Source organism: Pinus tabuliformis, chromosome 3_2 (genome assembly GCF_031772625.1).
Source record: "Pinus tabuliformis cultivar Carrire ecotype Pingquan chromosome 3_2, CPIR1, whole genome shotgun sequence".
Lineage (NCBI taxonomy): Eukaryota > Viridiplantae > Streptophyta > Pinopsida > Pinales > Pinaceae > Pinus > Pinus tabuliformis.
The window spans coordinates 468,037,792-468,060,486 of record NC_142302.1 but is presented as its reverse complement, the minus strand read 5'-3'; positions in this window follow the sequence as shown (position 1 = coordinate 468,060,486).

Below are 22,695 nucleotides of genomic sequence, written 5' to 3'. Positions count from 1 at the left end.
AAGATGGAGGATTTGCTGGTGGATAAAGATAAGTGGATCATGGTAGATCTAGGTAATAAACCAATGACAATGTCAGCTGAAGACTGGGCCGAAGTTGGATCGAAAGGCAAAGAGCACAATACAGTTGTGTATCTCAGATCCAATATTGTTGAATGTATCAGGGGAAGCTTCAGCAAAGGCTTTGTGGGACAAGTTAGGGACTTTGTACCAATCTAAGTCTCTCGTGAATAATTTGTTCCTATGGATAATGTTGTATAACCTGAGGATGAAGGATGGAGACTCAGAGACAGAGCATCCGAACTCCTTTAATATTGTGGTAAGCCAATTGTTATCTATTGATATAAAATTTTCAGATGAATATAAGTGCATCAGTTTGTTGTGTTCTCTACTAGATTCGTGGGATAACCTAGTTGTTGCAATAGGTAGAAATGTGATTGCCTTGCATTTTGATGAAATAGTCTCATCCTTACTGTCGGAGGAGATGAGACAGAAAAATATAGAGGGCCAGAATGGTGATGCCTTTTCTGTACAAGGACGATCCAAAAACAGAAACAAAAATAAATCCTCGAGTGGGAGATCTAAATCTAGAGGGAGATCTAAATCTCTAGGAAAACCTATAAAGGTGTGTTATAAATGCAGAAAGGAAGGGCACTTCAAAAAGGATTGTATATCTAGAGCTCCTAAGAAAGGAAATGGATCTGATGGTGCTCCTTCTGCAGAGGTGGAAACCACCTCAGATGAAGGTGGGGATGTGTACTTGGATTCTTATTTAAGTACACATGTAGATCATGAGGCATGGTTGATTGACTCAGGTGCACCCTTCACTTCACTCCCTATAGGGAGTGGTTCTGCGAGTATGATAAATATGATGGTGGTGATGTATTCTTAGGAGATGAAAGGAAGGCTAGAATTGTTAGTAGTGGAAAAGTCAAGTTGAATTTGCAAGGTGGAAGGATTAGAACACTTCCGGGTGCTATGCATATTCCTGCATTAGAAATTTGATTTATGTAAGCAAGATGGATGATGCAAGTGTAAAAAAATGTTTGAGAAAGATACCTGCAAGATGTTTTGAGGAGCACTGGTATTGATGCTGGGTGTTCGGATTGGAACTTTGTACAAGCTTTAGGGTAGCACTATTATTGATGGGTGCAACAGTTCTATGTTTCCTGAAAGTGGAATAGAAAATCTAGTGGTCTCTGGAGAAAAGACCATGCTATGGAATCAAAGGCTTGGACATATTGGAGAGAAGGGCCTTCAAATACTTCATGGTAGTGGCATGGTAGAAGGTATGTCTAATTTGTCTCTAGATTTAGTTTTCTGTGAAAATTATGTATATGGGAAGCATAATCGGGTGAGTTTCCCCTCTGATGCTAAGAGGGCGAAACAAATATTAGAGATTGTGCATAGTGATGTGTTTGGACCTGTGTCCGTTCCATCACTGGGTTATTCTATGTACTATGTATCATTTATATATGAATTCTCAAGGAATACATGGATATATTTCCTCATGAATAAATTTGAAGTCTTTGACAGGTTTAAGGAATGTAAGGCTCTGGTGGAAAACTAGATAGAGAAGAAGATAAAGGTGTTGAGGACAGAAAATGGTGGAGAGTTTGCAAGAAGGAATTTGAGGAGTTCTGTAAGAAGTGTGGTATAGCATGGTAGAAGACTACTTCATACATGCCTCAACAAAATAGAGTTGCAGAAAGAATGAACATGATGTTGATGGAAAAGGCAAGAAGCATGCTTAGTGGTGTCGGGTTAGGACACAAATTCTATGTAGAGGCGGTGGAGACCGTATGTTACCTGGTCAATAGATCACCTTAATCAATGTTGGAGGTTAAGACTTCAAAAGAGGTATGGACTGGTAAGAAACCATCTCTTTCACATCTCAGGGTATATGGATGTGATGCATATGTACATGTTCCAAAGGAGAAAAGAACTAAGTTGGATAGTAAATCTGAAAGGTGCATCTTTATTGGGTATAAGGATGGTTTAAGAGGTTATAAGTTTTGGAACCCAGAAAAAAGGAAGGTTGTGTACAACCACGATGTGGTGTTTAGAGAGGTGAAATATGTTATTAAACATGAAGTCCTACCAAAGGAACCTGAGAAGATAGAGTTTGAGCTAAAGGAGGAGGAATCAGACTTTGTAGCAGAAGAGGAATTAGAAGATGAAGAGCCACAAACTCTAACTATGAGAAGATTAGTTCGAGAAAGAAAGAAATGAGAAAGGTATAGTCCAACTTCTTTCTGTTCCAAATTTGCTTTATCTGTTACTGATGATGATCAGAACTGTGAGGGAAGCAGTGGATTCATAGGATGGAAAACTCTGGAAAGAGGCTATGGTTGATGAAATGACATCTTTGCACAAAAATGAGGCTTGGGATCTGGTGGAGTTTCGGCTAGAAGGAAACCCATTGGCAACAAATGGGTGTTTAAATAGAAGATGAATGCATAAGGCAAGGTGGAGAAGTACAAAGCTTGGTTGGTAGAAAAAAGGTTATTCCTAGGTGCCGGGAATTTATTTTGGTGATATTTTTTCTCTTGTTCTGAAGGTAGCTTCTATTAGATTACTTGTATCCGTTGTTGCTGCTTTTGATTTTGAGGTAGAACAGATGGATGTGAAGACAACATTTCTTCATGGGGATCTAGAAGAAGATATCTACATGAAGCAACTTGAAGGATTTGCAGTGAAGGGTAAGAAAGAACCAATATGCAGGTTAAAAACGTCTTGTATGGGTTAAAACAGTCACTAAGGATGTGGTATCAAAAATTTGATACATATATATGGGGACTTGGCTTCACCAGAAGCAAAGTAGATCACTGTGTGTATTTTAAATTAATTGGTGACCATGTTATTTATTTGGTCTTGTATGTGGATGATATGTTGTTGATTGGAAATAACAAAGAAATTATCTAGGAATTGAAGACCCAATTGTCCTCCAAATTTGACATGAAATATCTTGGTGCTGCAAACTATATTTTGGGCATGGAAATTAAACGAGATCGGGCAAAAAGGAAGCTCTGGTTAAACCAAAGGAAGTATGTCGAGACAATATTGCAGAGGTTTAATATGCAGGATAGTAAACCGGTGAAGGTTCCTATTCCTGTCGGTGTAAAGTTATCTATTGAACAATGTCCCAAGACACAAGAAGAGGAAGAGGACATGTCTCGTGTTCCATACACAAGTGCAATCGGTAGCCCAATGTATGCAATGGTTTGTACTAGATGAGACATTGCACATGCAATGGGAGTATTGAGAAAGTTTATATCAAAATTAGGGAAGGAGCATTGGACAACATTGAAGCAAGTTTTCAGGTATTTGCGTGGCACTAGTGATTATGGTCTGTGCTACCAAGGAAGATTGGGATTAGATAGAGTTTTGGACATCCATGGATTTTTTGATGCAGATTGGGTTGGCGATCTTGATCAGAGAAAATCTACAAGTGGGTATGTATTTAACCTGTTTGGAGGTGCAATTAGTTGGATGAGCAAGAGACAATCTGTAGTGTCACTTTCAACTACAGAGATAGAATACATGGCAACCACTCATGCCGGCAAGGAAGCAGTTTGGTTGAAAAAATTGTGTTCAAGTATGGGGTTGGTACGACAATCTATAAGGATAGACTATGATAGCCAAAGTGCAATTTTCTTGGCAAAGAACCATGCTTATCATTCAAAGATAAAGAACATTGATGTTTAGTGTCACTTTGTCAGGGATATTGTTGAGGACAAAAATGTGTTGCTGGTAAAGGTGGACACTTTGAAGTATACTGTAGATGCATTGACAAAGTTTGTGAGCACTGAGAATTTCTCTTGGTGTAGAGAAACAATGGGCATTGTAGGGCTGGACCAATGACTAAGCTCTCCTATGGAAAGAAAACAACAAGTGGGTGAATGTTGGGTATGTGTTATATTATTTCCATGACTATCCCCTCGCACAGGGGTGTCACAGGGGGGGCGATAGTTCCCCCTATTCGTTGCGCCGGGCACAACAGGGGGGTCATAGGGGGCGGGAGCCCCCCTTGTCATGGGGTTTGAGGGGGGTGGTGGCCCCCCTCTATGGGGTCGAGGGTGCTGCCTTAGGGAATTTTTTTTAGACCCTATATTAGGTGGGCAGGCCTACCTATGCTTTTTTGCGTTTTTTTCGTACATGGTTTTGGGCATGATGGTTTTCTGCCCATGGTATTTTGTAGATCAAGTCAAGGGAGCTACAATTATGTTCTAATCCAAGGTTAATGGATGCTTCAGCATGTATATATATGTATTGTAACATTGAAAGGAATATAATGAAAAATTAATATGGTAGTGCCGGTTTTTGGATCTTGTGGAAAATCTCTGTGTATATCTGTTTTATGTTTTATGTTCTTGCCATTGTTTATTTTCTGTTTTTAAAATTTGTATGCAGGTAATTTCTGTATGGGGTTAAAGCCTACAACTTGTACATACTTCCCAATACTGTCATCAACAAGATCAAACAAATTATGGCACAATTTATTTGGTCTGGAAGGGAATATCTCGATAATTACCACCTAATGAAATGGGATAATATAACTATTCCTAAGGATCTACAAGGCCGGGGCATCTTAGACATTAGTTTATTTCGGCGGGAACTCATCGTTAAATCAATGTGGCGTGGATTCTTCAAAGATGATATATGGAGAGATATTGTTGCTACAAAGTACTTACATAATAGGAGGATAGAGGATTGGATCAGATTGGGACTAACTGGAAGCAACATGGGTTCCTACATATGGAGATGTTTCCAAAAGGTGAGAGACATGTTTTTGCAAAGAATTTGCTGGACTTTTGGTAGAGGGAATCAAATCCTGATCGAGATGGATAACATCAAGGAGGTGGAGGCTACACAAAATATGATAGGTGGCTTGATTCAATGCCTCCATCAAAGAGGTACCTTCATACTAGAACAGGTCATAAATGGATGGAACGATTTCTCTTTAGTTTGGAAACATGTGGAGTCATTGGGATTCACTGGCATATTTGCTGATGAGTGGGAGGAACATATCCTAAGACTATGGCTCGCTGGAATTTGTAGATCCGAAGCTATGGATTCTCTCACCTAGGCGGGGAAGTTACGCACAAATCTAATCGAGGTGGCAGAAAATTATAGGTATCTCATACACTCTCTCCATAATCTACACCTACCTTGCTGGTTTTCACTGATCTGGAAAATCGACATCCCCATTAAAATCATACTTTTTAACTGGTTGGTATGGAGAAATAAAAACAATACATGGGATAATTTATGCAAGAGGGGTTGGATGGGATCAGGGAGATGCCCCCTTTGTAGGACTTCTATTGAAAATAAATTTCATTTGTTCTTAGAATGTCTGATTGCATCCTGTGTCTAGAGTGGCATATGTACTGCACTAAACCTTCCTTTTAGGCACTTTGGAAACATGATTGATTATTATTTATGGTGGCTGCAGCATGACACAAAGGTAAAGTTTGTTCCCTTTCTCACCACCTGGGAAATATGGCGTGCTAGAAACATACTTATCTTTGGAGGGATTCCGGTGAACTCTCATTTCATTATCCACAAAGTTCTACTTATTCTACAAGATGTCAGAATTCCCATTCACACGATTAAGGATAGATCTCATAGTTTTGCTCCAAATGCAATACATTTTTTGACGGGTTTCCTTGACGGTGATGCTCAGAATTCCAAATGTGGTAGTGGTGTTTTCCTTCGGGTGGACCAAATTTTCCATTACAGGTTCGATTGGAATTGTGGACCAACTACCAACATGAGGGCGAAAACATTGGCTCTCTGGGGCCTATTATGGATTTCCAGGTAACTGTGCATTGATACTTTATTCGTGTATTGGGGGACACAAGTCCTCGTCAATGGATTATCATCAAACTCAGATTTCTCCCCCCCACGTCTTTCTGTGTGGATCGCCCAGATCAAATTTCTCAATGGTACCTTTACAACGATCACCTTCCGACACATATTTCATGAGAAGAATCAGGTTGCAAAATTGTTATCTAAGCATGGGAATTCTGATTATTTTGGTACCTGTTGAAGGCTCAAAATGTCCTTGCCTCAACATCGAGGAAACCACCTGGTCGGGAACTTGAATACCATTCCTTTTCCATTTGGGATAGCGGTTCTGACTGGGGATATAGGGACCAATTTCTCGTTCAAATATATGACGGAGTTTGAGGTGTGATATAGATGAGGTGAAAATGATTTGATAGAATAAAAATGAATTCAAATGAATAAATTTATATCTATCAATCTAATTCCCGGGATATAACAGACTTTGCTTATGTGATTTTATAAATATTTCTTTATAAATGAAAGACAATATAGATCATCAAACATTTAAAAGAGTCAAAACAAACTAAAGATGATTAAATTGTTCATCAATTTAATTGTTAAGCATATATTGCATAAAAATTATACCATTTCATACATACAAATAAATATAACAATTAATACACTTTTCAATAGTGAAACAATGCTTAATTGAGTTGTGATATTGCATATAATAAAACAATAATAAAATTTGATTGACTTTTAAACATAAAGCATAACATCAATATAAAGATAATAGTACCACATATATTAGTGCTATGCTTATGGAAGAAGACAGTCTCTGGCCCAACCTTCCTATTAAAATTATCAAAGAAATACATAAGTGCAAGTTCCTTGAGTCTTCTTACAAAAATTCTAAAGCCCCTCTCTAAAAACATGAGAGGGTATTTATAAATAAAAGTTATACTATCAAAATAGAAAATGCATATTTTGTTGAGGAGGTTAAAACAAACACTCCTCGAAATAGGGAACAAAAAGACAAAAATAGCTTCAGTTTTAACAAGAAACTAAAGATGGGAAGTTGACTGCTCTCCCATTTGCTATCGTAACCTATAAATAGCCTCCATCGACTTCAATTCTAGGAGATGAGTTGGCTTGATCTGCATCTGTCCTGCAAACAAGGCATCTGAAAGAGGTGGGAGAATGTATTCAATTGTATTAACAAGGTTGTGAAGAACTAACAATTGACCATAGGGCTTTACCAAGAACTTTTGATCATATTCAAGATTTAACTTAGATATTTTCTTGATGTTATCTTCTTTTTCCTTAGGTTATTTATGCTTGTACTCTATGAGTATTTGAGTATCTAGCAGACACTCTCCTAGGAACTCAGTAATAAGATTAGCATCTGCTAGACTTTCTCTAACAGCTTTGGTAATTTGGCTTGCTAGGTCTCTCGCTCTGTAAATCGCTTCTTCAGCCTGCTTTAAAAATGGTGGTCTTAGCATAGGCTCCTGCATAGCGAAAGCTTAGCTAAATCATCAGATGAACTAGCTTGATGATCTTTCCATACCACATCTAATGGGAGGCTTTCAGGAAGAATTTCTTGAGAATGGTCCATTCTTCTTTTCTTCTTTTGTCGACTCACGGCAACACGATGTTCAGGACTGTAGAAAATATCAAGAGGCAGAATCTCTTCTACTCTGAGGGCAATCTCGGAGGTGGGAACTTTCGGGAATACTTATTTATCCATTATTTTACTTGACGACTCATTTACAAGAGACATTGTCTTACTGGCTACAGGAGTCTTATCTATCTCCAATGAAGCTGAATCCTGCACTTTCTTCTCTTGTGTGCTATCTAGTTCTTTGTTGAATTGATCCCAGACTTTGTCGAGCTCACTAGTAGACAGGAACTCTTCTATTTGTTTCTCTGAGAGCACAGTAGTAGATGTATTTTTTTCTTTTTCCTTTGTAGATGACAAAAAATAATTTCGTGTAGGGAAATTCTGGTTGTAAAGCAATCAAGCATTCAAAAGGCAGTGTCTGTAGCCTTTTATTTCTGAACTCTTGGAATAAGAAAAAATCTTTGGGGCCTAGTCGAATTTGTACTAAATGTTCCACCTGTCTATATGACTCACATGTCTAAAACAAATCATCAAAATCATCAGGTTCATGAACAAATGGCCTTATTTTAACCTGAGTGGTGAAATCATGAATGAACTTTTAGGGTCGTATTGCCTAGGAGGAATAGTGGGGAATTGTATGCCCTCGATTTATTTGATTTCTAGGACAACATGATTGTAATTGTCAAGAGCATAGACTCCATATTGAATAGGAAATTGTGGCCAAATAGCCTTTTAGGAGTCTTTCAAGATGTTAGTTACACCATGACCTATGGTCTGACCGGCAACTTCCTGAGCCAGAAGCTTATCGGGAACATAAATTGTAAGAACACGTGGAGCCGCACATGGAGCCGAAAGACTCCCAAATACTCTGACATAAGTGAAATTTTCTTCACTGAGACAACCTAGGGGCATTTCAATAAAAAATTTGTTTGTACAAAGGCAACATTACCTTATTGCAAATTATGTAAAAATGAGGCAGGTACTTAGATTCCCATAGGATATCATGATATAAGTGAATTGGTGTAGGGTCTTCGAGTGTCCATTTCCATCCCATTGGAGGAAAATCAAAAGAGAAACAAATGACATCCATAATATAGGCACTCATATAAAAAGTTGGCACGATTCTCTTTGAAACACTGTGCTTTTGCCTATATTTTAATATTTTGGACGCAATATTGTTGGATAAGATAGTAGCCCAATCCATAAATTCAGAATTAGAAGCAACATGAATCAAGGGAACCCATTCAATTGTAAATTTTTGTGTATTCGGAGAACCGAACAATCTACATATCCAAGCAGCAACATAATAGAATGGACCGACAAGAGAAGCTAACAAATACATACCCTTACTATCATGGTTGTGCTTGCTTGGGTCTTGTCTCCATTTTCTAATGGGATCTGATTCTAATTTGTTCTTCTCTGTAAATCCTTTAAGAAATTGCTTGTCGTAAATCTTCTGGGGGTCTGGCAAATGATACATCCTCTTAAAATCTGCGGCTTTGAAGGATCCTACTATCATTTGCCTTGACATCAGGAATGTTCTGTCTTCGATATTCACATTATCAATCATCCACTTGATCATATCTACATAGGGTAGGATTTTAGGCCACGCAACAATTTGGTGAAGAAAGGAATTGGCGACATCAAAGAAGGTAGCCTCGGATGATGATGAGGCATTAACTGTTGATTGCTTGACCACAACTACCCTGGGGTTTTCTTCTTCAAATAGATTGTACATTGATTCCCAGGAGGAAGTACCATAATCTGGCGTGCATGTAGTGTCTGTGAATAATGGAGCCATATTTGTAGTTTGAATTGAGTTACTTCTGTTTGAACATTTGTTATAAAAACAACTCACAAAAGGATAGAAAATATAGATAAATTCCTTCAAAATAATCCTCGTCAAGGGGGAAACCTCCTTTACATTACACAAATGAACAATTCTCGGATGATATAAATGACAATACCTCCTTTCTATATATAGGAGTCTAAGGGGTCATAATATAATCAGAGCAAACATAAAAATAATAATGTAAGGGCACAATAATAACAATAGTGGGCTTCTATGGGGCACAATAATAAGAATATGGGGACTACATGGGATACTCTGAAATTGATTGATTTCATAGCTATCGGGTTCTTGTTTCTGTGACTACTCCAGGTTCCAATATGATTTTTACTTCCTTGTCTAGTTCTGGCAATATTATTTGAACTAGGATCTTCTGCAACTTTTGAATGAGTGGCCACACTTCTTCTTCCTTCTTCCATTCATCCCTTGCTTTGTTTATCCAATATGGTTGGATGATATAAATAGCACAAAACAATGCTTCCACATCCTCATCCTTTCTTGAGAGTGCACCTGCAACAACAATTTTCTTCCCTTTTTTGTAGATGATTTCAAAGTCATAACCCAACATATTTGAGACCCACTTTTTCTATTGTTCTAAAGATATTCTTTGTTCTAAAAAGTATTTAAGACTATCATGATCCATTTTTACCTTGAAGTGTCTTCCCATTAGGTAAGGTCGCCATTTCTTAAATGCATGTAGTATTGCCAACATTTCCTTCTCATAAATAGCTTGCTTGAGATGTAGCGATAAAAATACCCAATCGCCTACATCAAAACTTCTTTCACTGCGATGTTGATATGCCTATTGTTTCATTCGATTCTGCACCAAAGTGGCGTTATCCGTTAAAAGTTGGAGAACTTGTTGTTGATGCTCAAAGTGTTATTTCATTGCTTTAATATTTTTCTTCTTGATATGTCCTTCTATCTTGAGAGTTTGAGTTGTGGTAATTTCTTCCAATGCATTACAAGATATGATCGGATTCATTTCTTGATGCTCAATGTGATCTTTCACTTCTTGAACATTTTTCTTCTTGATATGTCCTTCTAACTTGATAGTTTGAGAAGTGGTAATTCTGGCCAATGCATTACAAGATATGGTTGGATTCATTTCTTCTTTCTCGATGTGATCTTTCACTTCTTGAACCTTTTTCTTCTTGATATGTCCTTCTATCTTGAGAGTTTGAGGAGTGGTAATTCTTGCCAATGCTTTACAAGATATGGTAAGATTCATTTCTTCTTTCTCTAGGGTTGGTTCCTGGAGTATATCCTCTTCTTTTGATGTTTCATGATCCTTTTCTTCCTCCTATTCATAATCTATGTAAAATAATTTCTTCTCATCACACTTATGACCTTTAGTGTATTTTATATCACAATTGTAAAAAAGCCCTTTTTCTCTTTTTTCCTCCAATTGTTGTGGTGTAAACCTTGTAGGTTATGGAAGGCTAGGAGAAAAAACACTTCCATAATTATAGTCGTGAGTGGTGGGATTCCTTGTTTCCATAATTTCGCTTTCAATTTTTCTTGCCAACCTGAATGCCTTCTCCAATGAATCAGGTTCCCAAAGACAAAACTCATGTTGAATGTTATCTTTTAAAGTCCCTATGAAGACATCAATCCTTTGCTTATCTAGAATATCATTTACCCTTATATTCAATATTTGAAAGTCCTCAATGTGCTCTTCCATTGAACCATTTTGTTTGGGATTTACCAATTGGCTAAAGAAGGTGTTTCTCTTTGTATCCTCATAATGTGCTATCATTTCCTCCATGAAAATTGACCACATGACAAGTGGTTTACAAGAACAAAGTCCTTCATACCATAAAAATTGATTCAGTTCTAAATATAAATATGTAACACATACCTTTTGTAATAGTTGCACCTCATGTAGATCAAAATATTTCTCCATATGTAGTGTCCAATTTAACAGATCCATGCCATCAAACTTCCTCATATCGCCTTTTCTTGATTTTAGGATTTCGATCTTGAAACAACTATAACTCTATAATTTTAGACCTCCAAGTTTTGAAATTGCATCCTACAGTACCCCTCTGATTCCTCTTTCTAACCTCACAAGTCTGATCAAGGTTGGATTATGCAAGGAAGAGTTATGTCAAATATACCACGATGACCTAATTATAGACTAGTTCAGTAGAGTGAACTTGTACGAAGTTCCACGTGTCACTGTTTCAACCTTAGGACTTGAAACTGATACATAGAAAAATACAGTATGTTCTCTTTCTCTAACTTCTTAGGAAATTTCAATCTGATGCTCAAAGAGAAAGTTATGAAAATTTTCCCGAGGTCACCTATTTGGTATGTAATTCGGGAGCCTGCAGAAACCCTAAATGTCTTGGATTGTATCTCTGAAAGTATAACAAAACAAGACCCGAGCTTCACCAAGTTTTTGGATCACATGGGTTTTAATTTCAGAGTCAGAAACTTTGTAGAAAAATAATTATAGTGAAAATTCCACGATGACCAGTTTGAGATGGAATTCTGGAGCTTGAAAAAACCCTAATTTCCTTAGATCATATCTCTGAAAATATAGTGAGATAAGATTTGAAATTCAGACCCGAGGTACATCGCAACTTAATCTCAAATGGGTTTTCTTTTTATCTTTGGAAACATCACATAAAAACTTTATAGTGAAAATTCTACGATGACCTAGTTGGAGCACTGAAACCCTAGAATCTAAAGCTCTGATACCAAATGTTATGAAACTAGCTCACAAAAAGATAGAAAAGACAGATGAACACCGTATAAATCAGCCTCTTGGAGGGGGACACCTCCTTTACATTACACAAATGAACAATTCTTGGATGATACAAAAGACAAGACCTCCTTTCTATATATAGGAGTATAAGGGGTCATAATATAATCAGAGCCGACATAACAATAATAATGTAAGGGAACAACAATAACAATAGTGGGCTTCTATGGGGCACAATAATAACAATATGGGGACTACATGGGCACACCAATATAATAAGGGGGTTACACTAATAACAATAAGGGGTTGCACTAGTAGTATAGGGACCTAACATGCCCCTCTCCTTCAAATGTTATGAAACCAACTCACAAAAGGATAGAAAAGATAGATAAACACCTTCAAAATAAGCCTCTTCGAGGGGGCAACCTCCTTTACATTACACAAATGAACAATTCTTAGATGATACCAATGACAACACCTCATTTCTATATATAGGAGTCTAAGGGGTCATTATATAATCAGAGCCGGCATAAAAATAGTAATGTAAGGGCACAATAATAACAATAGTGGGCTTCTATGGGGCACAATAATAACAATATGGGGACTAAATGGGCACAACAATACAATAAGGGGGTTTTACTAATAATAATAAGGGGTTACACTAGTAGTATAGGGACCTAACAACAAACGACCCTTTCCTTTCTTTCCCACTTTGGACATTTCAACAGAATGTCATTTATTAGTATTAGCCTCAAGAAAGGAAACACAAAGAAATGTTTTATATCTCCAAGGACGAAAGGACACACGGGACAAATACATACGTTTCAAATAACAACCTGCCAATTAAATCATTTTCGTTAAATAAGGGACATTAAAAACGTTAGATTTGAAATTTAATGAAAATATAAGTACACACGGATTCTCATTAAGTGGAGCTTAGTCAACAATTTCACATCGCAATTCTTCTTTGGAAGTATTTACTTTGAAGTGACGCTATGATCTTCAATGTGCGATTTGTAATATGCAATATCGCATACATCGCATCAGAGATCAAGCAACGTTTCTTTTATATCAGAATTAAAACATAGATATGTATGAGCTAATGTAAGAGCCAACATGGATGTGTGATTCATGATCCGTGATTTGCGATAATGACATGTCTCTGTGGCAGGTCCGATGAAGATTTATTTGTGGGAGAGTGTTTTTCCTTTATTTTCTTTGTTTTATTGAGAGAAGCTTTATTTGAAAATGATATTTCGCATCGCAACGTTTGACAACGGATATTATCACGACTTCTAAACATTTTTCAATGCACAATTTTATTTAAAAAGTAAACCTAAGTTATTCAACTAGGACTTAAACTTAAAAAATAACTGAAAATGACATATTTTTGGTTTTTTGGAATTTTTGGGATATAAATCTATTATGATTAATTTATCTATTATAAAACCTATAGCAAAAATTAAAAGGGTCCCCATTATTTAAATGTTCTAACTATAAATAATATGGGATTTTTGGGTACCACAACAATTGGCGATTCACTGGAAGAACCAGTTATCTCTGAAAATTTGTAAAACGAACTTTTAAACTTAAAAGTAAAGACCCTAAGGAAAGAAAAATAATTTTGAAAATGAGATAAATAAAATTACTCTAAATCAAAAGTTTCACTTAATTGTAAGGTTCCTTATCACTTTTATAGATGAAAATCTTTAATCATTAAAATCAGTCCTTAATTGGTAATAAAGATAAAGCAAAAGAATATTTGAAACTTAGCTTTTGATGAACTTATTTTGTCATAGATAGAGCCACTGCTGCCAACAGACATCCATAGCCTCGACATGGTTATCTTTTACCAAATGGAAAACCAATATCCCATCCATGTTTGTAAATATTTAGAGGTAATTTTGAGGATCTAGTTTCCTTTTCAAGGATCTTTAGAAGCCATTGTCCTTCTTTGGTGGCCAGATAATGACAATGCCATTCAAAAGTGGTAACAGAATTGAACAAGCTAACTCGCGATGAGACTCCTTGCCTTATACTTTTTTTTTAAAGCACAAGGCACTATCCTGGTTTGGTGGCCAGTAATGATAATGTGAACCTATTATTTCCTTATGATCATGGAAAGTAAGCTCGTGATGTGACTTCTTATCTTCTAAGTTTGTTATATTTTTGAATTACACTCTAAAAATACATGAACAATGAGTGGGGAGGTCCATATACTCCTTAAGAGTAATGGATGACAATTGAAGCTAAAGATACTAAGATTTCAAAATAGCCTTTTACTTTGTTAAAGGAACCTTTCTTGACTAATTATCAAAAATGAAGATTTTATGAAGTTTGAAGTGATAAGGATTTACAACTTTAATGTATAAAAATTTCAGAGTTTTAAAGTATTTATCTGATCTTCAATTTTGAAATTGCTTTCTCTTAAAATCGATACCTTTCAAGGTTAAAGTCATAAATGAATAGAGATCTTTAATGAAAGCCAATAATGTGTTACTCAATCTTATTTATAACAAAAACATGGATATGTACATATAATACAGTAGAACAGAAGTCCTACGAAAAGAATTGTTTGAGAATTAGTCCATTGACAGGAAGAGCATCTCTCTTACCTTGTAGATCTTGTAAAACAAAAGTCAATGGACCTAACTGTTCAATGATTTGGAATGGTCCAAGCCACAATTTCTGAAATTTGGTGTGCTTTCCTTTTTCCTCATGTGCCTTGTCCCATTTCAAAACTAAGTCACCAATTTGAAAAGATTTTTTGCTAACTGAGCTTGCATCAAAGGAAGATTTTACTAACTGTTGATGATGTGCATGGGTTTGTTTAGCCTTTTCCCTTTCTTCTTCTAATTTTAGAATTTGAGACATCCTTAGTTGTATAGAAGAGGAGGGTTGTTCTTCAATAAATTGTACTAAGGTCAATGAAGGAAGAGATAGATTGGGAGGGAGAATAACTTCTTTTCCATATACTAAATTGAAAGGAGTAGTTTTGATAGAAGCTTTCATAGTTATCCTATCAGCCCATAAAGAAAACACCAAAGATTTATGCCAATTATTTTGACTTTGATCAACAATACGCTTGATAATCCTAATGAGGTTTTTATTGGTAGATTCTGCTAAGCCATTTCCTTGAGGATAATAATTAGCAGAGTATTTTAGCTTAAATCCTCTTTTTAATGCAAACTTAGTCATATTGTTTCCTAAGAAATAAGATGCATTGTCAAAGATGAGTGCATTAGGTAATCCAAATCTGGTAATAATAAATTGATCGATGAATTCAATAATGTTATCAGAATTAGCTACTTTAGTGGAATTTCTTTTACCAAATTTGTGAAATAACCCAGTTAGGATGAACTTATGCTGCTTATAAGAGTGAGGAATGATCTCACCTATTATGTCTAGTCCCCATTGTTTGAAAGGTTGTTCAATGTTAACTGGATGGAGTGGTAGGGCTGGTTTCCTTTGTCTTCCTCCAACGGTCTGACAAATTTTTCATTTTCTCACATAGGCATGTATATATCTGAACAACGTTGGCTAGTCATATCTGACATGAAGGATTTTATGTGCAGTAGTATCTCCTCCAAAATGTCCTCCAACTGGCCCATCATGGAGGTCCTACAAAATTTTTATGCCTCAAATTTTTCTACGCATCTTAATAAAACAAACTCATAATTTCTTTTGAATAACACACCATCAATGATCTCATACTGTTTTGCTTTAAGTCTTACAACCCTTTTTCTTTTATGATTAAGTTCTAGTGGAGCATAACCATCCTTTAAATAGAACAAAATATCAGCATATTGGGATTCAGTGTTAGTAAGGCATACCTTAGATGTTTGAACTGTATTACCTAAATCTTCATTCGCTGAAATATTTCAGGCTTCAGTAAGAAGTCTGCAAAAAACTTGTCCTCTAACAATTTTAGTAGGTTTAATGCCAAGATCATATTCTTGTAGAGCTGTTACTGAGTTTTTTCTTTTCTCACCTAACCTTTTCTATACAAGTAATTGTTTCACTGCTGAGAATGGAAAAATAAATTTTGTATGATATTTTAGTAAAAAAGGTCTAAAATGTTTGATAACCTTGAAGACCGCGAAGGCCTGTTTCTCTACTCCAGAATAATTGAGTTCCACTCCTTGAAAATTCGAAATGAAGAAAAAGATAGGTGCTTCTATATTTTGATCATTGATTTGTGTTAGCATTACAACATAAGACAATTTAGAAGAAAAAGTATACAAAATAAAAGGATCAAAAAATTTGGGAGTGATTAAAGAGGGGGCGTCAATTATGGCTTGTTTGATTGCTTGAAAGGACTCCATTCCATTATTTCACCATTTAAAAACATAATTTTTCTTGATCATTATCTGCAAAGGTAAAACAATTTGGGAAAAATCAGGAACAAATCTTTTTACAAAATTAATTTGTCTTAAAAAATATTGCATTGATTTCTTGTTATGGGGCAAAGGAATTTCCAAAATATTCTTAATCATGTCTAGATCTATACAGATTCCTTCTTTAGAGACAATGAATCCTAGAAGTTTTCCTTCACTTAGAGCGAAGTAGGACTTTTTAGGATTAAGAGAAATCCCATATCTTTTGCATCTCTCAAGTATTTGTTTCAGGTCATGATAGTGATTGTTTCTCTTCTTAGAATATATGGTAATTTCATCCAAATAAACAATATCTGTTTTGTTAATTAGACCTTTGAAAGAGATGTCTATAGCCCTTCGAAAAGTAGCTCCTGCATTTATTAATCCGAAAGGCATTTTGTGATACACGTAAGTCCCCCACTTAGTTCTAAATGTAGTCTTTAATATATCATTTGGATGGAAAAGTACTTGATTGTAACCTAAGAAACCATCAAGAAAATACGTAATCTTAGAATCAACGACTGATTGCAAGATTTGTTCCATATGTGGTAAAGGAAAATTTCCTTTTTTCACAGGCTTTATTCAGATTGCGAAAATCTATACAAATCCTGATGTCACCATTCTTCTTCTTAACTAGTACTAAATTAGATACCCATTTGGAATGCCTCACTAGAAAAATGATTTTTGCTTTAAGGAGTTTATTCAGTTCATTTTTTATTTGATTCTCCATATTTGGATGAATCTTTCTTAATTTCTATTGAACATGCTTGACATTAGACATCATTGGGATGGTGTGTTGGATGATGGAAGTATCATAAGTCTTTAGATCTTCATAATTCCAGGCAAAGACATCTTTATATTTCTTCAACAGATGAATAAAAGCTAATCTCTCATCAGGAGAAATACCCAGACCTAAATTGACATTTTGAGGTTTAGATTCAGATCCAAGGTTTACTAATTCAAACCTCAATGTTGAACTCTGAAGTTTACAATTAGATACTTTCTTGAATCTATCTTTTAGATCATAAAGGTTTTCAAGTTTAACCACAGACTTGGGGAGAGAATTATCTTCATTTGCTTGTTTCATTTGTCTGTCATGTTCATCTACGTCAATTATTTGATTAGAATATGATTCCTCATATGTTAAGAAACTTAAGATATCTCCATCATGGTTAAACACACACCAATTTGTAATGTTATCAGGAATGGAAGGGTGAAAAATTAATTCAATTGAAAATTGATCTAGATTGAAATATTCAGGTGGAATTATTTTGGATGCAACATTGGCTAATAAATCAGCACTGGCATTTTGAAGTCTAGGGATTGGAGAAATATCGAAAGCCAAGAAATGTGAAGTAAGAGATTGAACTAGAGTCTGATAATGTTTCAAATGGTTAGAGATACAATGAATAGTATTTCTTACCTGTTTGATAACAATTTTTGAATCTCCAAATACTTGAAGATACTGGACATCAAGAGATATTGCTTTGTACAAGCCTTGAACTAAAGCTTCATACTCAACAACATTGTTTGTACACTCAAACTCTAATCGACAAACTAGCATTGTTTTTTCTCCATCAGGACTAATTAAGACACATCTTACTCCAACACCATCATTAGATTTAGATCCATCAAAATACAAAGTCCAAAAAAAAGATCTAAATAAAGGCTTATCTACAAAATTTACACATTTGGATAAATCTTTTTGTGAATAGTTTTCAATTTGTGAAGTGATAGAATTAACTGAGAAAGGTGATTCTTGATCTCTAAAGTTACCCAAAAAATACTCCGAGAAATAATTCCCAAGGATGTTACTAGTGAAGATCACTAGTTCATTTTCTCCATCTAGATCTGTTACTGAATATTTCATATGTTTTTCATGGTCCACACGGATTTGATTTGGTTTTGCATTGTATGGAAACCACATATGAGACCAGTCTTTAGCAAAGTAACCGTGTAAATTTTCAGACCAATCTCTACTTAGGATTAAACCATAGAAATACGGAATATCAACAACTATAATGTGAATGATTTGAAATACTTCAGGATTAGAATAAAGTCTAATGATGACTGAATTGATTTCTCCTAATACTTTAAATTTTGTTCTATCTAGTTGCACTATATGAACAACAAAATTCTGGGGAGATATGTTCAAATTGGAGCAAATTGATTGGGGCATTATATTTGATGACACTCCAAAATCTACTAAGAAATTGTGCATGTTTTTATTGAAGAGTTCAAAAGTTAAAAGAAATGGGGGAGTGTGAGAATTTGATTTTTCTCTGATCAAGATAGCATCCATCGAAGTAAATTTGTCTGTAGAACTAGTAGGAGGCTTACCTATTCCTCGAGAAGCTTTAGAAGCGACAACAACTGGTAAATGAGACACATTCAATTCATTAAGAAGATATCTCTGCTGCTGTTTTAATTTTGAAACTTCATATAAAGAAATGTTAGCCTTAACTTTTTTCATATCTTCCACTATATTATACTTAATATTATAATTAGAGACAACCAAAGTTTTTGATGTAGATGGAGGATTAGAAGAAGAAGAAGGGACTGGTTTGTTGATGTTTTTGTCCTTAATAGTAGAAATAGAAGTTTTCTGTTTCTGAATTGCCTGAGGAGAATCAGGTGGTCCTTAAATTCTTATTCTTACAGGTAAGGTTTCATGTTCTTCTTCGCTGTCAGAAGTGGGGAGGATAAAATCCCAAATCCCATGAACTTCTACAAACTCTTCATCTTGAGAATCCTCAATAGACATAACTATTTCTTCTTCATCATCATCTTCATTTGATTTTGCATTCGATATGACATTGGGGGGTTGGGAGGTCGAAGTCTGAGTTCTTTTAAAGGGTATGAAAGTTTTTTTTGAAGATTCTGCCACTTGTTTTTTAATCTCAACCATCTCGTTAGACATAATTTCGAGGAATTCCTATAGTCCTTAGAGATCAAAAGGATCCTTTGGAGTTTTTTTCTTTGGCTTATCCTTAAATGTAACCTTCTTGGCTTTTCTTTCATCCTATGCAGTTTTCTTTTTCTTCTAAAGAAAGTATCATTTTCTCAACTGCTAATGCTTCTTTCATGTTTTCTACAAGAGTTGTTTTATCAGCCCTATCGACAAAAAATGTGATATTTGAAGGCAAGGCATATATATACTACTCATTCTATATGTCAACACCAGGTTTGAATGTATCTGGAATTTTATTCAAGAGTTTATTAAATTTAGAATTAAAATCCTTGAATTTTTCATTGGGACTTGCTTTAAGATTGGAGAGATCATTAATCAAAGTAGCATTTGTGTGATCATAAGCAAACTTAGTTAAAAAATGTTCTTCAAATATGCCCCAACTAGCAATGGACCCTGATGGTAATGAAAAATACCACGAACCTATAGATCCTTCACCAGTGTATGGAAATAATCTTCCTACATAGTCCTCTTCAACTACTCCATTCAGATTAATGGATAACATATCATTGTGAAGATGTTCTTCAACAAGTAGTCCATCATCAGGATTAAATTTTGGTAGCCATCTTTCAGGATGTTTAGGTAGATCATGGAGAGGTGCTGGCATTTGCACAGCTCCAGGATTGGCCCATGGTCTGACTCGGGATGGCTGTTGTTGTTGTCTTCCTACCATTATTGGAGTTTGGGTAAAGGTGGATGTAGAAGGTGATTGTGTGGAAGAAGAGGAAGATTGTGTATTAGTGCTAGATGAACTGGCACCAGTACTCTGAGAAGAAGGGGTATGAACAGGAGGATTGATTGGAGGAAATGTATGAAATGAAGGTGTTTGTGGAGGTGAGTTTGAAAAAATCTCACTAGTGGATGTTTGTGATTCATATTTCTTAGTCTTCTTTTAGAAAGAAGGAAGAGGAAACTCGAATGGAGTAACTCCAAGTTTTTCTCTCTGAGAAAAAGTTAAAATCTGAGTAGGTTGAAAAGATGAAGATACACTACCTTCAAATATTTCTGATCGTTGAGGTTTTTCTTCAGAAATAGAAATAATTTCCAATTTTTCAATTAAGGTTTCAACCTTTGGTACCTGATGAGAAGAAGGTGGATCAAAAGATTGAGGTAGTGTTCCAGGAGATTTTGTATATGTTTTTTTAGCTTTTGATGTAGAAGTAGGAGTTTTAGATGAAGATCTAGAAGTTGGAGGTGATCTTGAGGGGAAGTGACTCTTAGAATGGCCTTTAGATTTAGGTTCATCTCTTTTTGCAATTCATAGTCGGGGCCCTCCTTCTAGTGCCAAAAATGTTGAAGGCTCGAAATGTCCTTGCCTCAACATCGTGGAAACCACCTGGTCAGAAACTTGAATACTGTTCCTTTTCCGTTTGGGATAGTGGTTCTGACTGGGGATATAGGGACCAATTTCTTGTTCAAATATATGATGGAGTTTGAGGTGTGATATATATCGGGTGAAAACGATTTGATAGAATAAATATGAATGCGAATAAATAAATATATATTTATCTATCTAATTCTCGAGATATATCTGACTTTGCATATGTGATTTTATAAATATTTCTTTATAAATGAAAGACAATATAGATCATCAAACATTTAAAAGAGTTAAAACAAATTAAAGATGATTAAATTGATTAAATAGTTAATTAATTTAATTGTTCAACATATATCACATAAAAAATATACCATTCATACATACAACTAAAGATAACAATTAACACACTTTTCAATATTGAAACAATGCTTAATTGAGTTGTGATATTGCATATATTAAAACAATAATAAAATTTGACTGAATTTTAAACATAAAATATAGCATCAATATAAAGATAACAGTACCACATATATCAGTGCTCTTTTCATGCAAGAAGACAGTCTCTAGCCCAGCCTTTCTATTAAAATTATAAAAGAAATACAGAAGTGCAAGTTCCTTGAGTCTTCTTACAAAAATTTTGAACCCCCTCTCTAAAAACATGAAAGGTTATTTATAAATACAAGTTATACTATCAAAATAGAATATTCATATTTTGTTGAGGAGGTTAAAACAAACACTCCTCGAAATAGGGAACAAAAAGACGAAAATAGCTTTAGTTTTAACAAGAAACTAAAGGTGGGAAGTTGATTGCTCTCCTATTTTCTCTCGTAACCTGTAAATAGCCTCCATCGACTTCAATTATGGGGGATGATCTGGCTTGATCCACATCTGTCCTACAAACAAGGCATCTGAAAGAGGTGGGAGCATGTATTCAGTTGTATTAAGAAAGCTGCGAATAACTAACCATTGACCATAGGGCTTTACCAAGAACTGTTGATGATATTCAAGATTTAACCTAGATAATTTCTTGTTGCTATCTTCTTTTTCCTTTGATTTATTATGTGAATATTCTATGAGTATCTAAGTATCTAGCAGGAATTCTTCTAGGAACTCAGTAATAAGACTAGCATCTGCTAGAATTTCTCTAACAGCTTTGGTAATTTGGTCTGCTAGGTCTCTCACTTTGTAAATTGCTTGTTCAGCCTCCTTTAAAAATGGCAGTCGTAGCATAGTCTCCTGCATATTGCGAAAGCTTAGCTAAATCATTAGACAAATTACCTTGATAATATTTCCATACCACATCTAATGGGATGCTTCCAGGAAGAAGTTCCTGAGAATGGTCCATTCTTCTTTTCTTCTTTTGTCGACTGACGACAGCACGATCTTTAGGACTGTAGAAAATATCAAGAGGCGAAATCTCTTCTACTTTGAGGGCGATCTCGGAGGTGGGGACTACCAGGATAAATTCTTTATCCTTTATTTGACTTGATGAATCATTTACAAGAGACTTTGTCTTACTGGCTACAGGAGTCTTATCTATCTCCAATGAAGCTGAATCCTGCACTTCCCTCTCCTCTGTGCTATCTAGTTCTTTGTTGAACTGATCCCAGACTTTGTTGAGCTCACTAGTAGACATGAACTCTTCTATTTGTTTCTCGGAGAGTGTAGTAGTAGATGTATTTTTTTTTTTTCCTTTATAGATGACAAAAAATACTTTCGTGTAGGCAATTCTGGCTGTAAAGCAATCATGCATTCAAAAGGTAGTTTTTGTAGCCTTTTATTTCTGAACTCTTGGAATAAGACAAAATCTTCAGGGCCTAGTCGAATTTGTGATAAATGTTCCACTTGTCTATATGTCTCACATGTCTCAAAAAAATCATCAAAATCATTAGGTTCATGAACAAATTGCCTTATTTTAACCTAACTGGTGAAATCATGAATGACCTTTTAGGGTCATATTATCTAGGAGGAATATTGGGGAGTTGCATGCCCTCGATTTATTTTATTTCTAGGACAACATGGTTGTAATTGTCAAGAGCATAGACTCCACATTGAATAGGAAA